Below are 17,001 nucleotides of genomic sequence, written 5' to 3' on the forward strand. Positions count from 1 at the left end.
TTCATCATATTCTTATTCCTTTATTCTTAATAATGAAAACCATAATGGCCAAAAGTCAACCACACATAATAATTGTTTGATGATTGTATGATTTTTGCACATAAAAGAATCAATGGTTGATTTACATTTTGCTCCTGGACAAAACTGAACAAAGTCTTATGCATGGAGCACATGGTTTCAGGCATGCCATAAAATTAACTTTAGTTCTTCGATAGATAAGATGGATTCCAGAACTAAGAATACCAGTGTGAGAAGTGTATGTGAAAATTTACCATTTCTAAATATAACCATAAGATGAAGACATATACTTACAAACCAAACATGAAAACATTGGCAGCCCACCACACATGAGGGACATATTCAATTAGCTGGTATGTTCAGCTGCGCACAATGTCAAGTACTACAGTACCTCAAGATCACAGATTATTCCTGGCATCCATATGGAGGGTGAAGATAAATCCGCAATGTTTCATCACCTCGAAGTACCTTTGCAACCATTCTGGAGGCACTCCACGGCTAATTGACTAGCCCTTAAGTGTTATGTATAGTTAGTTCTTCTGATGAGGTGGCACTTAGTCAGGTAATATGTATCAAACATGCTTGAATATTAGATTGTGAAAAATCATATTAAGGCTTGTATACACAGGTGCTTTATCTGCACTTGCAGTAAGTTTTGTCTACAGCTGGGTACACACCTATGCAATTATCATGCAGATCACACGATTCACGACCGTTTGGTCAGATATTGCAAGAGTGTGTATGCTCCCACGATCAAGTTTAATCATACCAAAACATATCACATCTGTTGATTTGGTTTTACAAGCTTCCAAAAAATCACAATCGACGATGAAACAATGACATGCAAAAGTAAAAGTGTGTACACACTCTTGACCTGCAGTGTAGGCAGATATCTACAAAAAGAACTGCAGATCTAATTTACAATTTATTATATTGAATTAAAAAATAAATAAAAAAATAAAAACATCACATATGTATAATTAATATAAAAAATCACATTGAAATGATAATGTTACATGATAAAACATACAAGTAGATAAATGAGAAAACCACCACTCTGTTTAGAAATGTAGAGTTCGATTTGCATGCAAACACACCAAATAGATGGATGTGAGAATCTGTATCTCTCTCTCTGGAATATGTTCCTTTTATATATTTGTGTTATCTCCAATCGTTATTAGCTGTGGTGAAGCAAATATTGTATAAAAATCCACAAGAACGTGTTATATTGTCACACTGTATAGAGGATAAGGAGCGATAGCATAATGGTCAAAGAATGTTCAACGCAGATGAATATACATGTCCCCAGGTCCTGGATCCTACCCAGCTTCCTGGTAAAAGAACAGTTGTCTTACCGGACCTTTAGAAGACGGCACCTGCAATCTGTCTCATCAGGCTGTGATTGCTGAGCCAGCTGGCTCCGTAGAGTTCGTGGGAGTCAGTAATGCAGCAGAAAAAGCAGTCCCTCATGAAACGAGGAGATAAAAGCAACCAGAGTTCTTTGTGCAGAGTGGTAGATAATCTCAGTAAAAGTGATTTAAAGGAAGCTGATGCATTCCATTGCCTCAGGGCAATATGTCTTTGCGGAAATTGCCCTAAGACAATGAAACGCGTCAGCCTACTTTAAATCACTTTGGAAGCATTTTGGAACAACTGCAACTCAGCCATGAAGCAGAAGACCACATAAAGTAATAGCGCTAATGTGCATGGTGTATAAAAGTCGCCAACGCTCTGCTAGTTTCATAGCTAAAGAGTTCCAAACTTCCACTGGCATTAATGTAAGCACAAAAACTGTGCAGCAGGAGCTTAATGGAATGGGCTTCAATGGCTGAGCAGCTGCATGCAAGCCTCACATCACCAAGACCAATGCCAAGTGTCAGAAGGTATGGGTATGGACTATCTAGTAGTGGAAACATGTTCTGTGGAGTGACGAATAACGCTTCTCTGTTTGGCAGTCTAGGTTTGGTGGATGCCAGGAGAACGTTACCTGCCTGACTGCATTATGTCAACTGTGAAGGTTGGTGGAGGAGGGATAATGGTATGGGGCTGTTTTTCAGGGTCTGAGCTAGGCCTCTTATCTCCAGTGAAGGGCAATCTTAATGCTTCCGCATATGAAGTCATTTTGGACAATGCTATGCTAGGCCCTTTTCTATTCAACATGACTGTACCCCAGTGTTCCAAGTAAGGATTACAAAGACATGGTTTGATGAGTTCGGTGTGGAAGAACTTGACTGGCCCGCACAGAGCCCTAACCTCAACCCCATCGAACACCTTTGGGATGAACTGGATGGAAGATTGTGAGCCAGGCCTTTTTCAGTGCCTGACCTCATAAATGCTCTACAGCAGTGGCTCCCAAACTGTGTGCCTAGGCCCCTGGGGTGTCTCGCCGATCTCACAAGGGTGCCTTGCCAGGGCCAGTGGTAAGCAAGGTGGGGGACTACTTGGTAATTATTTTGGCTTAGGGGTGCCTTGAAAAAATTATGCAGGCCCTAAGGGTGCCTTGAACTGAAAAAGTTTGGAATCCACTGCTCTAGAGAATAAATGGGCACACATTCCCACAGAAACACTCCAGCATCTTGTGGAAAGCCTTCTAAGAAGAGTGGAAGCTGTTTTTCCTGCAAAAGAGAGACCAACTCCATATTAAAGTATATGTACTTGAATACAATGTTATTACAGTCCCTGTTGGGTTAATGGTCATACTTTTGTCCATAGAGTGTATGTGCCAAATAAAGATAAAGTGTGACAATCCTACCCATGTTTGTTACCTTTCCCTGTACCTCTGCATTCCTGCGTGGATCACATGACTCATCCACAAGGCGGGTCATTCAATCCTGCTCTATTTAAACCTGGTGCTGCCACCTGTTCAGTGTCAGTGCAACTTGTTTGAGCTTTGAAAAAGCATGTAGTGAAACGCGGGTTGGCGTTTACCCTGCTACTGCTCCCATTCACTCTCTGTTATAAATTGTTTAAACTTAATAATTCTCAGGATACATCAACCCTATATGGGTGATAGATATTATAGATGTGTGTGTGTATGCGTGTGACGGCTAAACGATATGGCTGTAACTTAGAAGGACATTTACTTAACATATAGGTGACTGACCTACAATAACAAAACTAATCCACTTAATGATAAATGGAACAATACATTATCAGTATTACCAGCATATACTGCTAGATCAGAGAGCACATGCTAACTCTGTAGTCTGCTTAGTCCTTGGTATATTACCATATACAGATAGAACGGTCTAAACTTGTGGATTAACAGCTGGGTCTGAGCATATTAAAGTTTAACCCTCACTGGGCTTTACAAGATAATATGTATATGTACTGGATAGGTCAACAATAACGGACACATTTCAAATCTATATGTAGTCTTTATTACATCAGTGGTATGAACAGTGATTAATTAACCACTCTAAAAGACCAAAGTGACAATACATTGTGTCATTTATAAATTAACTGCTTCAGAGTGAATTGAAGCAATGTAAAGGTCCTTATTGAACAACCGTCACCGCAATAATCAATTCACACCACATATATCTTTATTAATGAATGTTACCTCAGAATAACAAAACGTTTTCAATAAGAGAGTGACTAATAATATCATACATTGACAATTTATATATGTTGGTATAAAGTAGCAGGGCATAGCAAATTTTGCTATTTTAACTCACAATTATAGTCACAATTATTTTAATATTTCGCTATCTGAACTAGGAGGGATTATTTTAATGTATATTAATAAAGACATACATATTTTAGTAACTATGATCGCTGAGTGCCTCCAATTACACAATTCTTCCCTATCCTTCTCCTTTTTGTCTCTACATTAGTGTTGGTGTAGGAGTGCACCCACCAGTAAAGATACAATTTTCAATCTTAGAAGTTATAGATATTAAACTGGTAGCGATACCTAGTGCAGCGGTATTTTCTTCTAAAATCAACTTGTTTGCTGGCCTGACTTCATGGACCCCTGTGTAGTCTCTGATCCTTGTGTATTCCTGAACTCTCCTGTTGGATTCCCTGTGGGTGAACCTGCATCATCAACCAATTGCTGGTAGCACTATCATTGGGACTCTCCTGTTTGCAAGTATCTCTATGCATCATTTTACAAGACTTTGTGTCACACGCCAGGTGATCGCACTGCACACCCGATCCCCAGCACTCTTACCTGCCTCAGCCGACCGCTCGCTCCTTCCTGGGTGGCGCCATCTTCACTCCGAGTCTGCGCATGCGCAGACCCGTTCCATTCATTTACTTTGCTCCTCTCCTATTGGCTAGCGATTTTGGCTCCAAAGTTTAAAATGCACCTCCTCTGAATACTCAGTGCCTGTTCTCTTAGTTAACTTCCTGGTATTAGATGTGGCTCCTGTCCAGTGTAACTTACTTGTCCACAGAGCTGACACTCTACGCTACTCTCATCTTCATTCCAGTGTGGTAAACCTGCTGACTTCAGTATTTACACTTCCTAGTGTATCTGCCGCCATCCCATTGGTAACCTGTTTGTCTGCAGAACTGACTACCCAACGCTTCACATCCGTTTCAGTGGTAACCTGCCGACTTCAGGACTGACACTTACCAGTGTATCTGCCGTTCCAAATGGTAACCTGCTTATCCGCAGAGCTGACACTCTACAATACTCTCATGTCCATTCCAGTGTGGCAACCTGCTGACTTCAGTATCTACACTTCCCAGTGTACCTGCCGCTATCCCAGTGGAAACTTGCTTGTCTGCAGTGCTGACACTCTACTCGCTTCTCCTCTGTTCCAGTGGTAACCTGCTAACTTCAGGACTGACAGGTCCTAGTGTATCTACACCTATCCCAGTGGTAACCTGTTTGTCCACAGAGATAACACTTCACGCTATGCTTTTTTGCTGACCATCCCTGCTGATTCCCCCCTAAAGGGCTTCGTCCTGTACTCCTAGTAGGGGCCGCGACATGCAAGACAGACGCAGTTAGGGCCAAACCGCCTTGCGGAAGTCCCAGGTGAATAACGTCTCCTCGTTAGACTCCACGTCCTACCTGAGTAGTGCTAATCTGGACAAACCTTAGAATCTAATCTTCGAAACCGTGACTTTGTTTATATGCCAAGTGTGCAGATTCTCATCATTGTGATACTGAACTGCCATCTCACCAATACTACTGTACAAGAACTTATGTGATACCTTTCAGGCTGTTCCCCTGACGCTGCTATTCCTACACACTGCGGTGATCAGACCCTTACCTTGCATATATGTTGTAGTGCTAATCTCTACTAATTACCCCTGTGGTATCCTGAACATCGTTACTCACCATCTCTACTGTGTACAGAACTTTGCTAGTCTCTATCCTTGTCATGTCTTGTCACAGCTAATCACCATCCAGACTGCATACAGACAGCTGCCAAGTACAAAACCATTGCCACGCTCTGCCATGGCTAATTAACATATACTGCAGTGCATAGAATCCTGTTGTCATCTCCATTACTGTGTCTTGTCGTGGCACCCACTACTTGCTGTGTATTCATCAGTGCTGCGCTCTGGCGTGGCTAAGTCTATTCCGAGCTGGAACAGAACTCTGTTGCCTATTGTCATCTCTCAGTGTCCTGTTGTGGCAATCTACCAACTCTCGTTATACAGAACCCTGCTAGTATTCAGCCGTGAACTCCTTCTGTGCTCAGAGGGTGCAATACATATTCTCTGTGTTTCATTGATACTTGCATTTATGTCCCTTATATATATTCCTTGTGATTTGCAGCACTGCGGTTCCCTGAGAATAACTAACCTTTTTTTCCTTGTGATGTTGTTGCATTTGTGTTCCATTACTGCCCTGTGTAATGCTTAACCATTCTTTGTATTGTTTATATCTGCTTATCTCTAACATCTTATTACAATTGCACTTTATTTATTGTTTATCATGTGACAATATGTACTTATGTTCATATTCATTGAAGTACTTATTAGGCAGACCTATTGTCTTGTGTTCTTATTCTCTAAGCATTGTATGATCCTCACTCAGCTAAGTCACATGCACAGGCCTTCGTGGGAACCGCCCACTAGGCCTGATATTATTCCAGTTCATAACATAAAGAAGCAGAAAAACACAAATATAGTGTAGTACATTCAAAAATATGTTAGCGACACAACCTTTCACCAGACACCCTTAGATTTTACATCTGTTGGATAATTTTGATTGGCATAGTGGATACATTTAGGTTACAATTGTAAAAATGACCAATATGTGTGAAGGGATTAGGATGCTCAGTAATGTGGATAGATGGCTCTGATTAGTGTTGGTTGGTTTAGTCAGTGGTGTAGAATATAGTGTCCTATTGTGGTTCTAATAGAGAATCCTTGTTCATCATCTATATGTTTGGGTGTGTTCGGAATGATGGCATGATCACCAATTCTATATGTGTGGTAAGATCATGTAGACATCCAACTTTAAAGGATTATATGGCTAATTTCTCATATTCTAGACTTTGTTCACTATATACTGAAAAATGTATCTGCAGTATTCGTGATAGTATTTGTGATGTCCTCATTGATACCGAGGGTTATCATGGGCATGGCTTTTTTATTTTGATGTATTAAAGTCATTTATTGTTGATAAGTCAATCCTAATTTCTTGTATGGCATATCAGTACTAGATCTTAATTCTTTAGTTGTAAATGGCTTTTTGTCCATGCCTGCCCATGGTGGGGCTTTGTTGGACCTACATTTAGTGCCAAACTTTTCCCACATATATTTGGATTTCTTGGTGTGTGTAATATATAGTTTAACACTATGTGATTTTAACATTAATTGTGCATACATAAGGTCTATAGTGGTTATAGAAGAGTCATCTACAAGCCTATCAGTCGATTACACATATTAGACTGTATTTCTATATCTAGCCAATGAGATGCAAGACTTGCAAGTGGGAGCACTATATATATATATCGACATAGAATCCACCAGCTCATTCTTCCCTTAAGAAAGTCCTCTTCAGGACGAAACGCATTTCGACATGCCTTCTAACTACCCATTGACTGTATATGAATATCTGAAGTAATGTATGCGGTCCACAGTTAGGGCCTGATTAAGGGTTCCAGCCACCCCAGGCTAACACACCGGCATGTTGCATTGGTGGGGGGTGTAAATTAAAATGTGAGGCCAGGTTTATAGTTAGGGTAGGTCATGTCCTAGGTCAACTTTAAATTGCAGTGTAAACATTTAGCTAGCAAGTATTTGTGTGTAACATTAAAAAACAGCCAGTATTTAACTTATGTGCAAAATAATAAACTAATATGTACCACTTGTATTGTAACATGGTTTTCTTCAAGTGAAAACTTACTTATTTTTTTAATTCCTTAAATTAATGAATCAGGCCTACAGTTTAAAAACACATTAAAATGTCACTTAAGTAAAAATCCACATTCAATGTTAGACAGATTTTGCTGTTCTCTCTTACCTGATCTTGCAGCGTAGACTACCTGATGTCCTCTCTTGCTTGTTCTTGGCGTATTGTTGTCAGTTGGCTTCTGGAACCTTGGGGTCCTGTATTGAAAATGTGCAAAAATGCAAAATGTTAACAAACCCTGAATGATTACAACACAACACTCCATTATGATAAAATAAAACAACCCCTTAGTACAGGCATATATAGATAATAAAAAATATGAAAATTATTTAAAATCATATACTAACATCTATGAACCCCTGACAGTCAGTTCATTAAACCCCCAGCCCTTAGCCAATTTTTAATTTTTCTGCCCTCTGCAGCTTATTAACCCCCCCTCTCCGAGTCATGATCTCACCTCTGGTCCCCATACAGAGAAAAATATTTATCCCCCTGCAGCTTCCCCCCCTGTAATTATTTGTGCCTGTGCTGTCCCCCCCAGCAATTATTTGTGCCTGTGCTGCCCCCCCTCCCAAGTAATTATTGGTGCCTGTGCTGCCCCCCCAGTAATTATTTGTGCCTGTGCTGACCCCCCAATAATTATTTCTGCCTGTGCTGCCCCCCCCAGTAATTATTTGTGCCTGTGCTGCCCCCCCCACACCAGTAGTTATTTGTGCCTGTGCTGCCCCCCACCCCAGTAGTTATTTGTGCCTGTGCTGCCCCCCCACCCCAGTAGTTACTTGTGCCTGTGCTGCCCCCCCACCACCCCAGTAGTTATTTGTGCCTGTGCTGCCCCCCACAGCCTAGTAGTTATTTGTGCCTGTGCTGCCCCCCCCCCCCCACCGCAGTAGTTATTTGTGCCTGTGCTGCCCCCCCACCCCAATAGTTATTTGTGCCTGTGCTGCCCCCCCCACCCCAGTAGTTATTTGTGCCTGTGCTGCATCCCCCGAGTCCCCCCCCACCCGTAGTTATTTGTGCCTGTGCCTGCAAATGCATTACTCCCCCCCCCCCAGGTATTATCACTCCCTGGGCAGCCATTCAATCTTTTACTTACCTGCTGAGAAATGTGATCTGATCTTCTGCTCTTCTCCGGCGGTGACTGTTGTTTCAGTGCGGGTGCGGTCTGTCTGCTTAGGGTGGTCACGTGAGATGTTAACATCTCACGTGACCACACTGAACAGTGCACCGCGCACAGCACTGATGGCAGCTGACAGCTTTTGATTAGCTGTCATCTGCCGTCTTTTGCTTACTGGAGCTGAGCATAAGGTAGGAATTTGGGGGCGGGGCGGGAGGGGACGGGTGGGTTGATTCAACTAAACAGTGCTGCTGCGCCCCCCCCCCCCCCAACCCAGCGCCCCCCCCCCCCCCAACCCAGCGCCCCCCCCCCCCCCAACCCAGCGCCCCAGGCTGCAGCCTGGTCAGCCTGTTGGCTGATCAGGCCCTGTCCACAGTGGAACGCGTCTTCCTACTTCCGGAACCCCAAACATTGCTTGAAGATGCACATCTCCAGGTTAAAGACTCGCTGGGTACCTGGCCACCATCAGGACTCAGGACACAGTAAGTATTTATATCATACAAATAGCACATCACATTAATAATGCTGGAAATAGTCGGGACGCCAGTTTGTCTGTTAAGGCTATACCGTCATTGGTCCAAAACCATACAGGATATTTATTCTTTGCTTAACCCCACTATGGAAGTAACAGACATTGATATCTCTCTATATTGCAATTTTTCGGTGAACTGTGTCATATCTGGAGAATACATTGGATCTAAACCCATTGGAACTTGCCTTTATAATTGGTCAGACCATAACTAAGCAAACCACAAATACTGAGTGGATTCTGTCTATATATGACATTTTTTCATATCTACATTTACTATTTATCCATTATGCATATCTATATATCAATCATTTTAGAGTATTGCAGTACAGGTATTCCTCGACTAGGTCGTTAAGCGAATTGGTCGCTAAGTGAGTACAGTACTTTAATATGCACCTACATGTATTGTAATCATTTATATGGATTCTGAATAAAGAAATGGACTAAAGAAAACTGTATTTTGATAGGTTTGCTTTACTTTGCATAACAGAAAATAAATGTGTACAGTAAAGCTGTACAAACAGCAACAATTATAACAAAGAGGGCCCAGGGAGATCACGGCAAGGATATCTAAGGATCTGTAGATGAATGAGTGGAGGTCCTAGGTGTAGGTTTTGGGAAGTATTCTGTTAGTGTGGTTTGCTTTGTAATTTTGTTCTTTACTTCATAAATTTCACGATAGCATAGTAAAACTTCATTTGTTTTCCGCTCCACTTTTATGAACCGTTCGACATTCGGGTCCATAGCCTGTAGTTCTAACATAGCCGCATTCACTTTTAAAAACATTCCAGCTAACTCTTTTAAAGTGAACTTCTTTTGTACTTCTTCCATTTTTTGCTCTTCTTCATTTTTTTCCAAGTGTTGCTGAGCTTCCAACTACATTAAGTCTTCGTTGCTCAGCTCTCCCTCAACATATTCCACTAATTCTTCAATATCTTTTACTTCAACCTCCAAATTAAGATTGCTAGCTAGTTGCACAGATGTTTTATTTATGACATGTCTACATCAAATACTTCAAAATTATTTGCAAATCTTTTTAGGCATTTTTTCCATATGCCTTGCATATATTTTTCTCCCACTTCCTTCCAAGATGAATCAACATTCTGAATGCAGTAATGTTGTACGACTTCCAAAATTCTCGAAAGGTTACCTCATTACTTTCAGTCTCTGCTACAGCTTTGAAAAAAGTTGTGCGCAAATAGTGCGCCTTGAACGTGGCTATAGCCCCCTGATCCATTGGCTGTAGAATGGCAGTTGTTTTTTTAGGCAGATAAACCACCTTTACATCCAGGTGCAGATCATCAAGATGTTGTGGATGACCTGGGACATTATCAAGGAGGAGTATAATTGTAAAGGCAACTTCCTTCCCCAGACAATATTGCTTGACTTGGGGTATGAAGCAGTTGAGGAACCATTCCTCAAATAAAGCTTGTGTCATCCATGCCTTGTTATTTGAACGGTAGTAAATGGGCAATGTGTGCTTATTAATCTGTTTAAATGCACGTGGGTTCTCAGAGCAATAGATGAGGAGAGGCTTTAACTTGAACCCGGCGATATTTCCTCCCAACAACAGGGTGATCCTATCTTGAAAAGCCTTGAAACCGGGCATTGTCTTTACTTCCTTGTGAATGTAAGACCTTTCCAAAAAAGTCCGGTCTCATCTACATTAAATTAAATATCTGTTCCATACAGTAGCCACTTTTCTCAATGATTTCATCCAATTCGTGAACAAATTTTTCCGCTGCTTCGAAGTCAGCGCTTGCCGCCTCACCACAGGTACTTCATTTATGCAAATTGAATCTTCGACAAAAACGTTGAAATCATCCATTGCTTGCCATAAATGTTTACGTTGATTCCTCTCCTTCACGCTCTTTCAAAGTATCAAAGATACTGCGTGCCTTAGCTTGAATCATGAAAAGGCTCATCAGCATTCTTTTTTGTATCTGGTCATCAAACCAGATTGCCTGTGACTACTCCATTTCATGAATGAGGCCTTTCCGCTGCCTTGTTATAATGGCTTTAAATCCTGTTGAGGCTTTCACTGCCTCTTTCACTCTATCTTTGTCCTCCAGAATTGTTGAAATGGTCGAATGTGCCAGCTCCAAATCCTGTGCTATAACTTTCCCTTTTTTTACCAGCTTCATAGTCTTTAATGATCTTCATTTTCATCTCAAGGTCGATAGCCTTTTTTTTCTTCTTTGACATTTTGTATCTAGGAGTGCACATAAGGGTTCAATTTAGAAACCAAATAATGTACGTACAGTACTGTATGTACTAATTGCAGAAATTGTGAATGCGAGCGAACTTACCGCACGTTGGAGACTGCAAGGGTAATAGATGCGTCTTGTCCTGTCTTGTTCAGCTCAGAAAGACATATCCCGCACTAGGCGGGTAGTACGGGTGTGGTTACATCCCATCGCAAGGGCAGAGGTCATTAGAGCACTAATTTCCCCTGTTGATGAGTGGCAGGGTGCCGGTCATAAAACCGGGTCGTGAATCTGAATGGTTGATAAATAGGTAGGTTAAGTGAGGAGTACCTGTAGTACTAACCTGAGTATCACATTGATAAGACATTTGACACTAGTCAATGAGCACTTAACTTTCTTATATAATATTATGACAGTGGAACCCCCATGGTGTATTTACCTGTAATAGTGTCATCAGCCCAGTCTGTCATAGCCTAGTGCTCGTAACAGCTTTTCAGGGGAGTCCAATGCAGCAGAGAGTTCGAGGACAATTATAAGTCAATAGAAATTAATAGTGGCTTTTAGAATTAGCAGTAATCAAATCATTAACTACCTTAATGCAGTCTTTGTGGAGTGTTGAGAACTATAGTCTTATTGAAGAGGGTTCAATACATTGTGTGAGGGAAAACAAGTATGTAAAGCAAGTGTAGCCATATCTCTCTGGAAGCTTTGAAGACATAGTAGTTGAAACATGGGACAGTAATATGAGAATTTGACTCAAAATACTTCAGAATAGAAGTAATTATCACGTTTGAATAATAATGTAGATACCAATGCAGAGGGAGAGCTTCCATTAAAAATATGTTAGTTACGGTTGTGATGAGCACAGGACACAGAGAACGGCTGATTTGTGAGGAAATACAGGTGCATACTTATGGGGGAGATTCCAGTTGCCCAGAACCCCCCTCACCCCCCCTCCACAACCAAAACTTGCTCTTTAAGGCAGGGATCGACAACTGTAGCACATGTCCCAGATGTGCATGCGGACCAATTTTGTCTGGCACACAGACACTCCACAGCTTCCTCACTGCAGCAGCCGAAGATTACTGAAACAATACGCAGCAGCTCCGTTTCAGCCATCATCGGCTGCTTTAGTTAAACAGCTCCCAGGTTTCGTTAAGGAATGGAAGACTTGTGTGCTAACTCCAAAGTTTGAAGCACACTATGAACTGGTAGCACAACTATGTGGTATACTATGAATTGGGAGCGAATCTAATTGGCATAATATAAATTGGGGGCACAGCTATGTGACATACTATGAATTGGGGGCACAACAATGTGGCATAATATGAATTGAGGACACATCTAATTGCCATAATATGAATTGGGGCACAACTATGTGGCATACTATGATTTGGGGGAACATCTATATGGCATATGAATTGGGGGTACAATTATGAGACATGATATGAATTGAGGGCACTACTGTGGTATAATATGAATTGAGGCTACTACTCTGTGGCATAAATTGAATTGAGGGTACTACTATGTGGCATAACATGAATGTTTATTTATTGGAACCATTACTATTGATATTATGATATAAGCATCATAAAATGGCTATTCGGCAGTCGGCTCTTGAAACCCAGCAGAGTCCTATTATGATAGGAAAAACAATTGTTTCCTCTATTAGAACATGCACTATGTGAGCACGACAGCCAGCAGTGTGTGTGTTAGACCACTGACCACCAGTCTGACCACTCTTGGCAAGTGTGAGCAATAACCACCAACATTTTCGCAAAGTATTTGAACTGCCCCCACCTGGCTGCTTCTTAATGCCATCCGGTTGGCAAAATTTTCTGGGGAAAACACTGTATATACACACACACATCTCTCTCCACTGAGGCAGCCACAATACACATCAGCATAGCCGAAATGGAGCTACTCCGCATGTACAACTATGTGGTATACTGTGAATTGGGAGCGAATCTAATTGGCAGTGGTGGGTGTACTTGGATTAACACTATCAGTGCCTATTCATGGCTTTCAGACTATGTCATTGGTCCTGAATGTCTCAGCTTTAACATCATACTTATCTGACAATCGTGTCTCAGAATGTACTTATGGAAGTGACATATTTCTCCAGATTGGTTGATCTGGAGTATTTGGTTCTTAGTAATTTAGTTTTCGTTAAACAATTTCCTGTTTCAAGGGGGTTGCGAAGGACTTGAATTGTTGCACATTCCCTGACTATGCTAAAACATTTTGAAAAGGCACCAAGGTCTGAAACCATTACCCAAGCTAACTCATTATTTAGGAAATAATTTGGAAACATCCCTTTAAAATTCCCATTTGCCCCTGGGATAGGCTAGTAAAGACAGATAGTAAAGTGGAAGGAAAAGGGTAGAGACGTCAACTTAATTTGAGTACAGGAAGATGTAGGAATAGGGGAAAGAAGTTGTTGTAGAGCACTGGAAAGTTGGTGAAAATTTATATAACGAAGACCTAAGGCTAGGTACACACTACGGAATTTTCAGACTTATGTGTTATGTACAATGATTGTACCTATGAGTGAAGTTCCGATCAGTTGGTCGATTCATGTGCATACACTATATACACATTTTAAGCAATTTTTGCACGACTAACTGTCCGGGCTGTGACTTTTGTCAGTCATAATGTCATCTCAAAATATTGTGACTCCATATACATGGAAACAAAATATGTGGCCTCCCTGCAGCAATATGCCAAACAAATTTAAATAAAGGGCTCAACATCACTGGCAAAAAGCCATGAAAATGAAAGACGTCATTGTCATTCATTCTTTAGCATATCTTTGTGTATACTGTACGTTTTAGTTCGCAACTGCACATTTATTACAATTTAATTTGGACACGTTACATAAGGAAATAAATGAAACTTTAATGAGAATATGTATTTTCACATGTGATAAGAATACATGTTGTATACACTTGCATATAGGAACACATAAATGACATATGAAGCACGTAAAACAGGTTTATTATTGCTTCTCCATTAAAAGCACATTATTCCCATTTGATTGACATTCTGACACCGCACCTCGTGGGAGATGTAGAGACAACATCATAAATTTGTATATACATATATACATGCCCAGAAAAGAGTCGCTGTTTGAGGAACTATCGGCAGTTGGTCGAGCAATTGGTCGTGATTTCGTACACACTGTAGAATTGGAAGGAGGCTGGAACGAGATTTATAGTTCTGCTGCACAAACAAGTGAAACGATGATCGGTACATTGGAACGATTGTCGGTTATCGTTCAAGTATACACACTTATGCGATATTGACCTGAACGGTCGTTTATCGCTCGACTGACACAGTCGGCTGAAAAACCTGTAGTGTGCACTCAGCCTAAGATATGAGGTTTGGTTGAGTTAAAATGCAAATAGATTACTGTGGCAGAGGAGAGATTAGGTGATCAGGTGATAGTATGAGAGAGAGAAAGTTTTAAAGAAATCAGAAACTAATTCAAGAAATAAAGATTAAGGCAGTGACCGTCATGATGCGTAGAAGAGCCAGTCTACTAGAAGAGGCTAACAAACATGAGGTTAGAGCAGTGATTCCCAAACTTTTGCAGTTCGCGGCACCCCTTAGAGTCTCCATAATTTTTTCAAGGCACCCCTCCAAAATAATAACCGAGCAGTCCCGTTTTATAAGCAGTTGGGGCAAAAAAAACGTAATAAGTATTTAGTTCAGGACAGAAATACTTATTTAGTTGTATGCAAAAACAATACACATAAATCCAAGAGAAAAGAATATTTTTATATATTTTTTTCAATTATATTTCTGTCAAAGAATAATTTACAGCTAACTCACACTGTGCCCCCTCTGCCTCTCCACACACTCTGTGCCCCCTCTGCATCTCCACACTCTGTGCACCCTCTGCATCTCCACACACTTTGTGCCCCCTCGGCATCTCCCCTTACTCTGTGCACCCTCTGCATCGCCACAAACGCTGTGCCCCCTCTGCATCTCCACACACTCTGTGCTCCCTCTGCATCTCCCCTTACTCTGTGCCCCCTCGGCATCTCCCCTCACTCTGTGCCCCCTCGGCATCTCCACACACTCTGTGCTCCCTCTGCATCTCCCCTTACTCTGTGCCCCCTCGGCATCTCCCCTCACTCTGTGCCCCCTCTGCAAATCTCCTAGCTCTGTGCCCCCTCTGCAACTCCCCTCACTCTGTGCTCCCTCTACAAATACCCTCACTCTGTGCCCCCTCTGCATCTCCGCTGCCTCTGTGCAACCTCTGCATCCCGGGGGCCAGGAAGAAAAAAAAACAGCAAAAAAACTTACCAATCCGGCGGCGCCCGGGACCCAGCATCCTCCTCTCTCCTGCCGCTTGTCACTGAATGTCGGGCGTGATGACGTCACGCCCAACATTCAGTGAGAAGCGAGGAGGGAGGAGGATGCGAGTCCCGGGCACCACCGGATTGGTACTTTTTTTGCAGTTTTTTTTTCTTCTTCCTTGCCGACGGATTGGTAAGTTTGTGTTTTTTTTCCCTCTTCCCCTGGCCGTGGCACCCCTGGGAGCCGCGGCGCACACTTTGGGAACCACCGGGTTAGAGAGCAGTTTGGAGGCAGGAGAAGGTGGATAGTCAATTAGGATGTTTAAATAACCCAAGATGATGGTGAGGATGTTAGGTGATAAGACATGAATTAAGACAGATGGTTAAACTGTTTAATTGTATTTAGCTGTTCTGTGCTTTCACATTTTGTACATTACATCTACTGTTTGCCAATGGTTAAATGTACAGAATTTGTTTTTGTTTTTTTAAAATATCACTGTTCATTATGCTACTGAAAAATCTAAATTGACTAGTCTCCAGAAAGTTGTCATGTTTGCTCTTTTAACTAAGCAGGCAGCATTTAAGTGCCAGCTTTGCAGACTTGCTGTACATATTGTGGATTGGTTGATTCATACATGGACAGAGTCAGTGATAACTCTGCATAATAAGCATTATGACCTATACGAGGTCACATCAGGATGCTGTCTTAAATATATGTGAGTGTTTCCAACATACACTAACAGTTGCATGTATCAATCACTATAGTTGTAATAAATTAGGCTGCATATTAAGGACAGAGACCACTTTCTCATGTTTTTTCTCTATAGCAATGGCTATAGTTAAAATGCCTCTACATTTTTTCCAAGTGGGGGGAGGGGGTCTCTACAAATATATAAGGCTTATCAAATATGTAATGTGCTGCATCTGGACTGCAGAGATAGACCTCCATGCTAATTAAGGTAAAAGTACCCAACACAGCACTGTTTGTGTCCCCAGTTTATGGATGTGATACTGTCTCTAATTATGTTTTGAAGAGCATCGCAATAATAACAACATATTCCACACAAACAGAAACAGCAGTTTCACCTTTGTTCAGCATAAGATTTGTGTAATCATCCAGGTCAATGAAACAAGTAACAACCGTAACCACACAATGACCTCATCTCCCATATACTGCAACATAGCTGCTTTATGATGAGTGGCTGGAAGCGGAGGCTACGTGCTGACGTCACTAGGCACACCCTCGCAGCTTGCTGGCTCTCAATAAATGAAAGGCGGCCGCGAGGGGCGGGCTTCCGGCGGGAGGGGTAGGGAAGTGACGTGCGGAGCGGGAGAAAGGGTCGAGCCCAGGGAGGCGGCGAGGGCGATAAAGGAGGGGGGTGTGACGTCACGGCGGCCATTACATACAACAGGAGAGGCTAGGAGGCACCGAGCCGGCGCGCTGAGGAAAACCTGCAAAATATAAAAATATCCACGAATATCCGTTCATTTCGTGGGCTTTTTTT

General features: G+C 41.8%; 1 long non-coding RNA gene across 1 annotated transcript; it reads right to left on the reverse strand.

Moving 5' to 3' along the window:
- Nucleotides 1-9,454: 9,454 nt before the first annotated feature.
- Nucleotides 9,455-16,859, reverse strand: LOC142152781 (uncharacterized). The gene is made up of 3 exons (XR_012691392.1): nucleotides 16,583-16,859; nucleotides 11,295-11,483; nucleotides 9,455-11,197 (listed from the first exon to the last, which is right to left on the reverse strand). It is a non-coding gene; the product is annotated as an uncharacterized LOC142152781 (long non-coding RNA).
- Nucleotides 16,860-17,001: the final 142 nt, after the last annotated feature.

The sequence above is a fragment of the Mixophyes fleayi genome, chromosome 4 (assembly GCF_038048845.1).
Source record: "Mixophyes fleayi isolate aMixFle1 chromosome 4, aMixFle1.hap1, whole genome shotgun sequence".
Classification (NCBI taxonomy): domain Eukaryota; kingdom Metazoa; phylum Chordata; class Amphibia; order Anura; family Limnodynastidae; genus Mixophyes; species Mixophyes fleayi.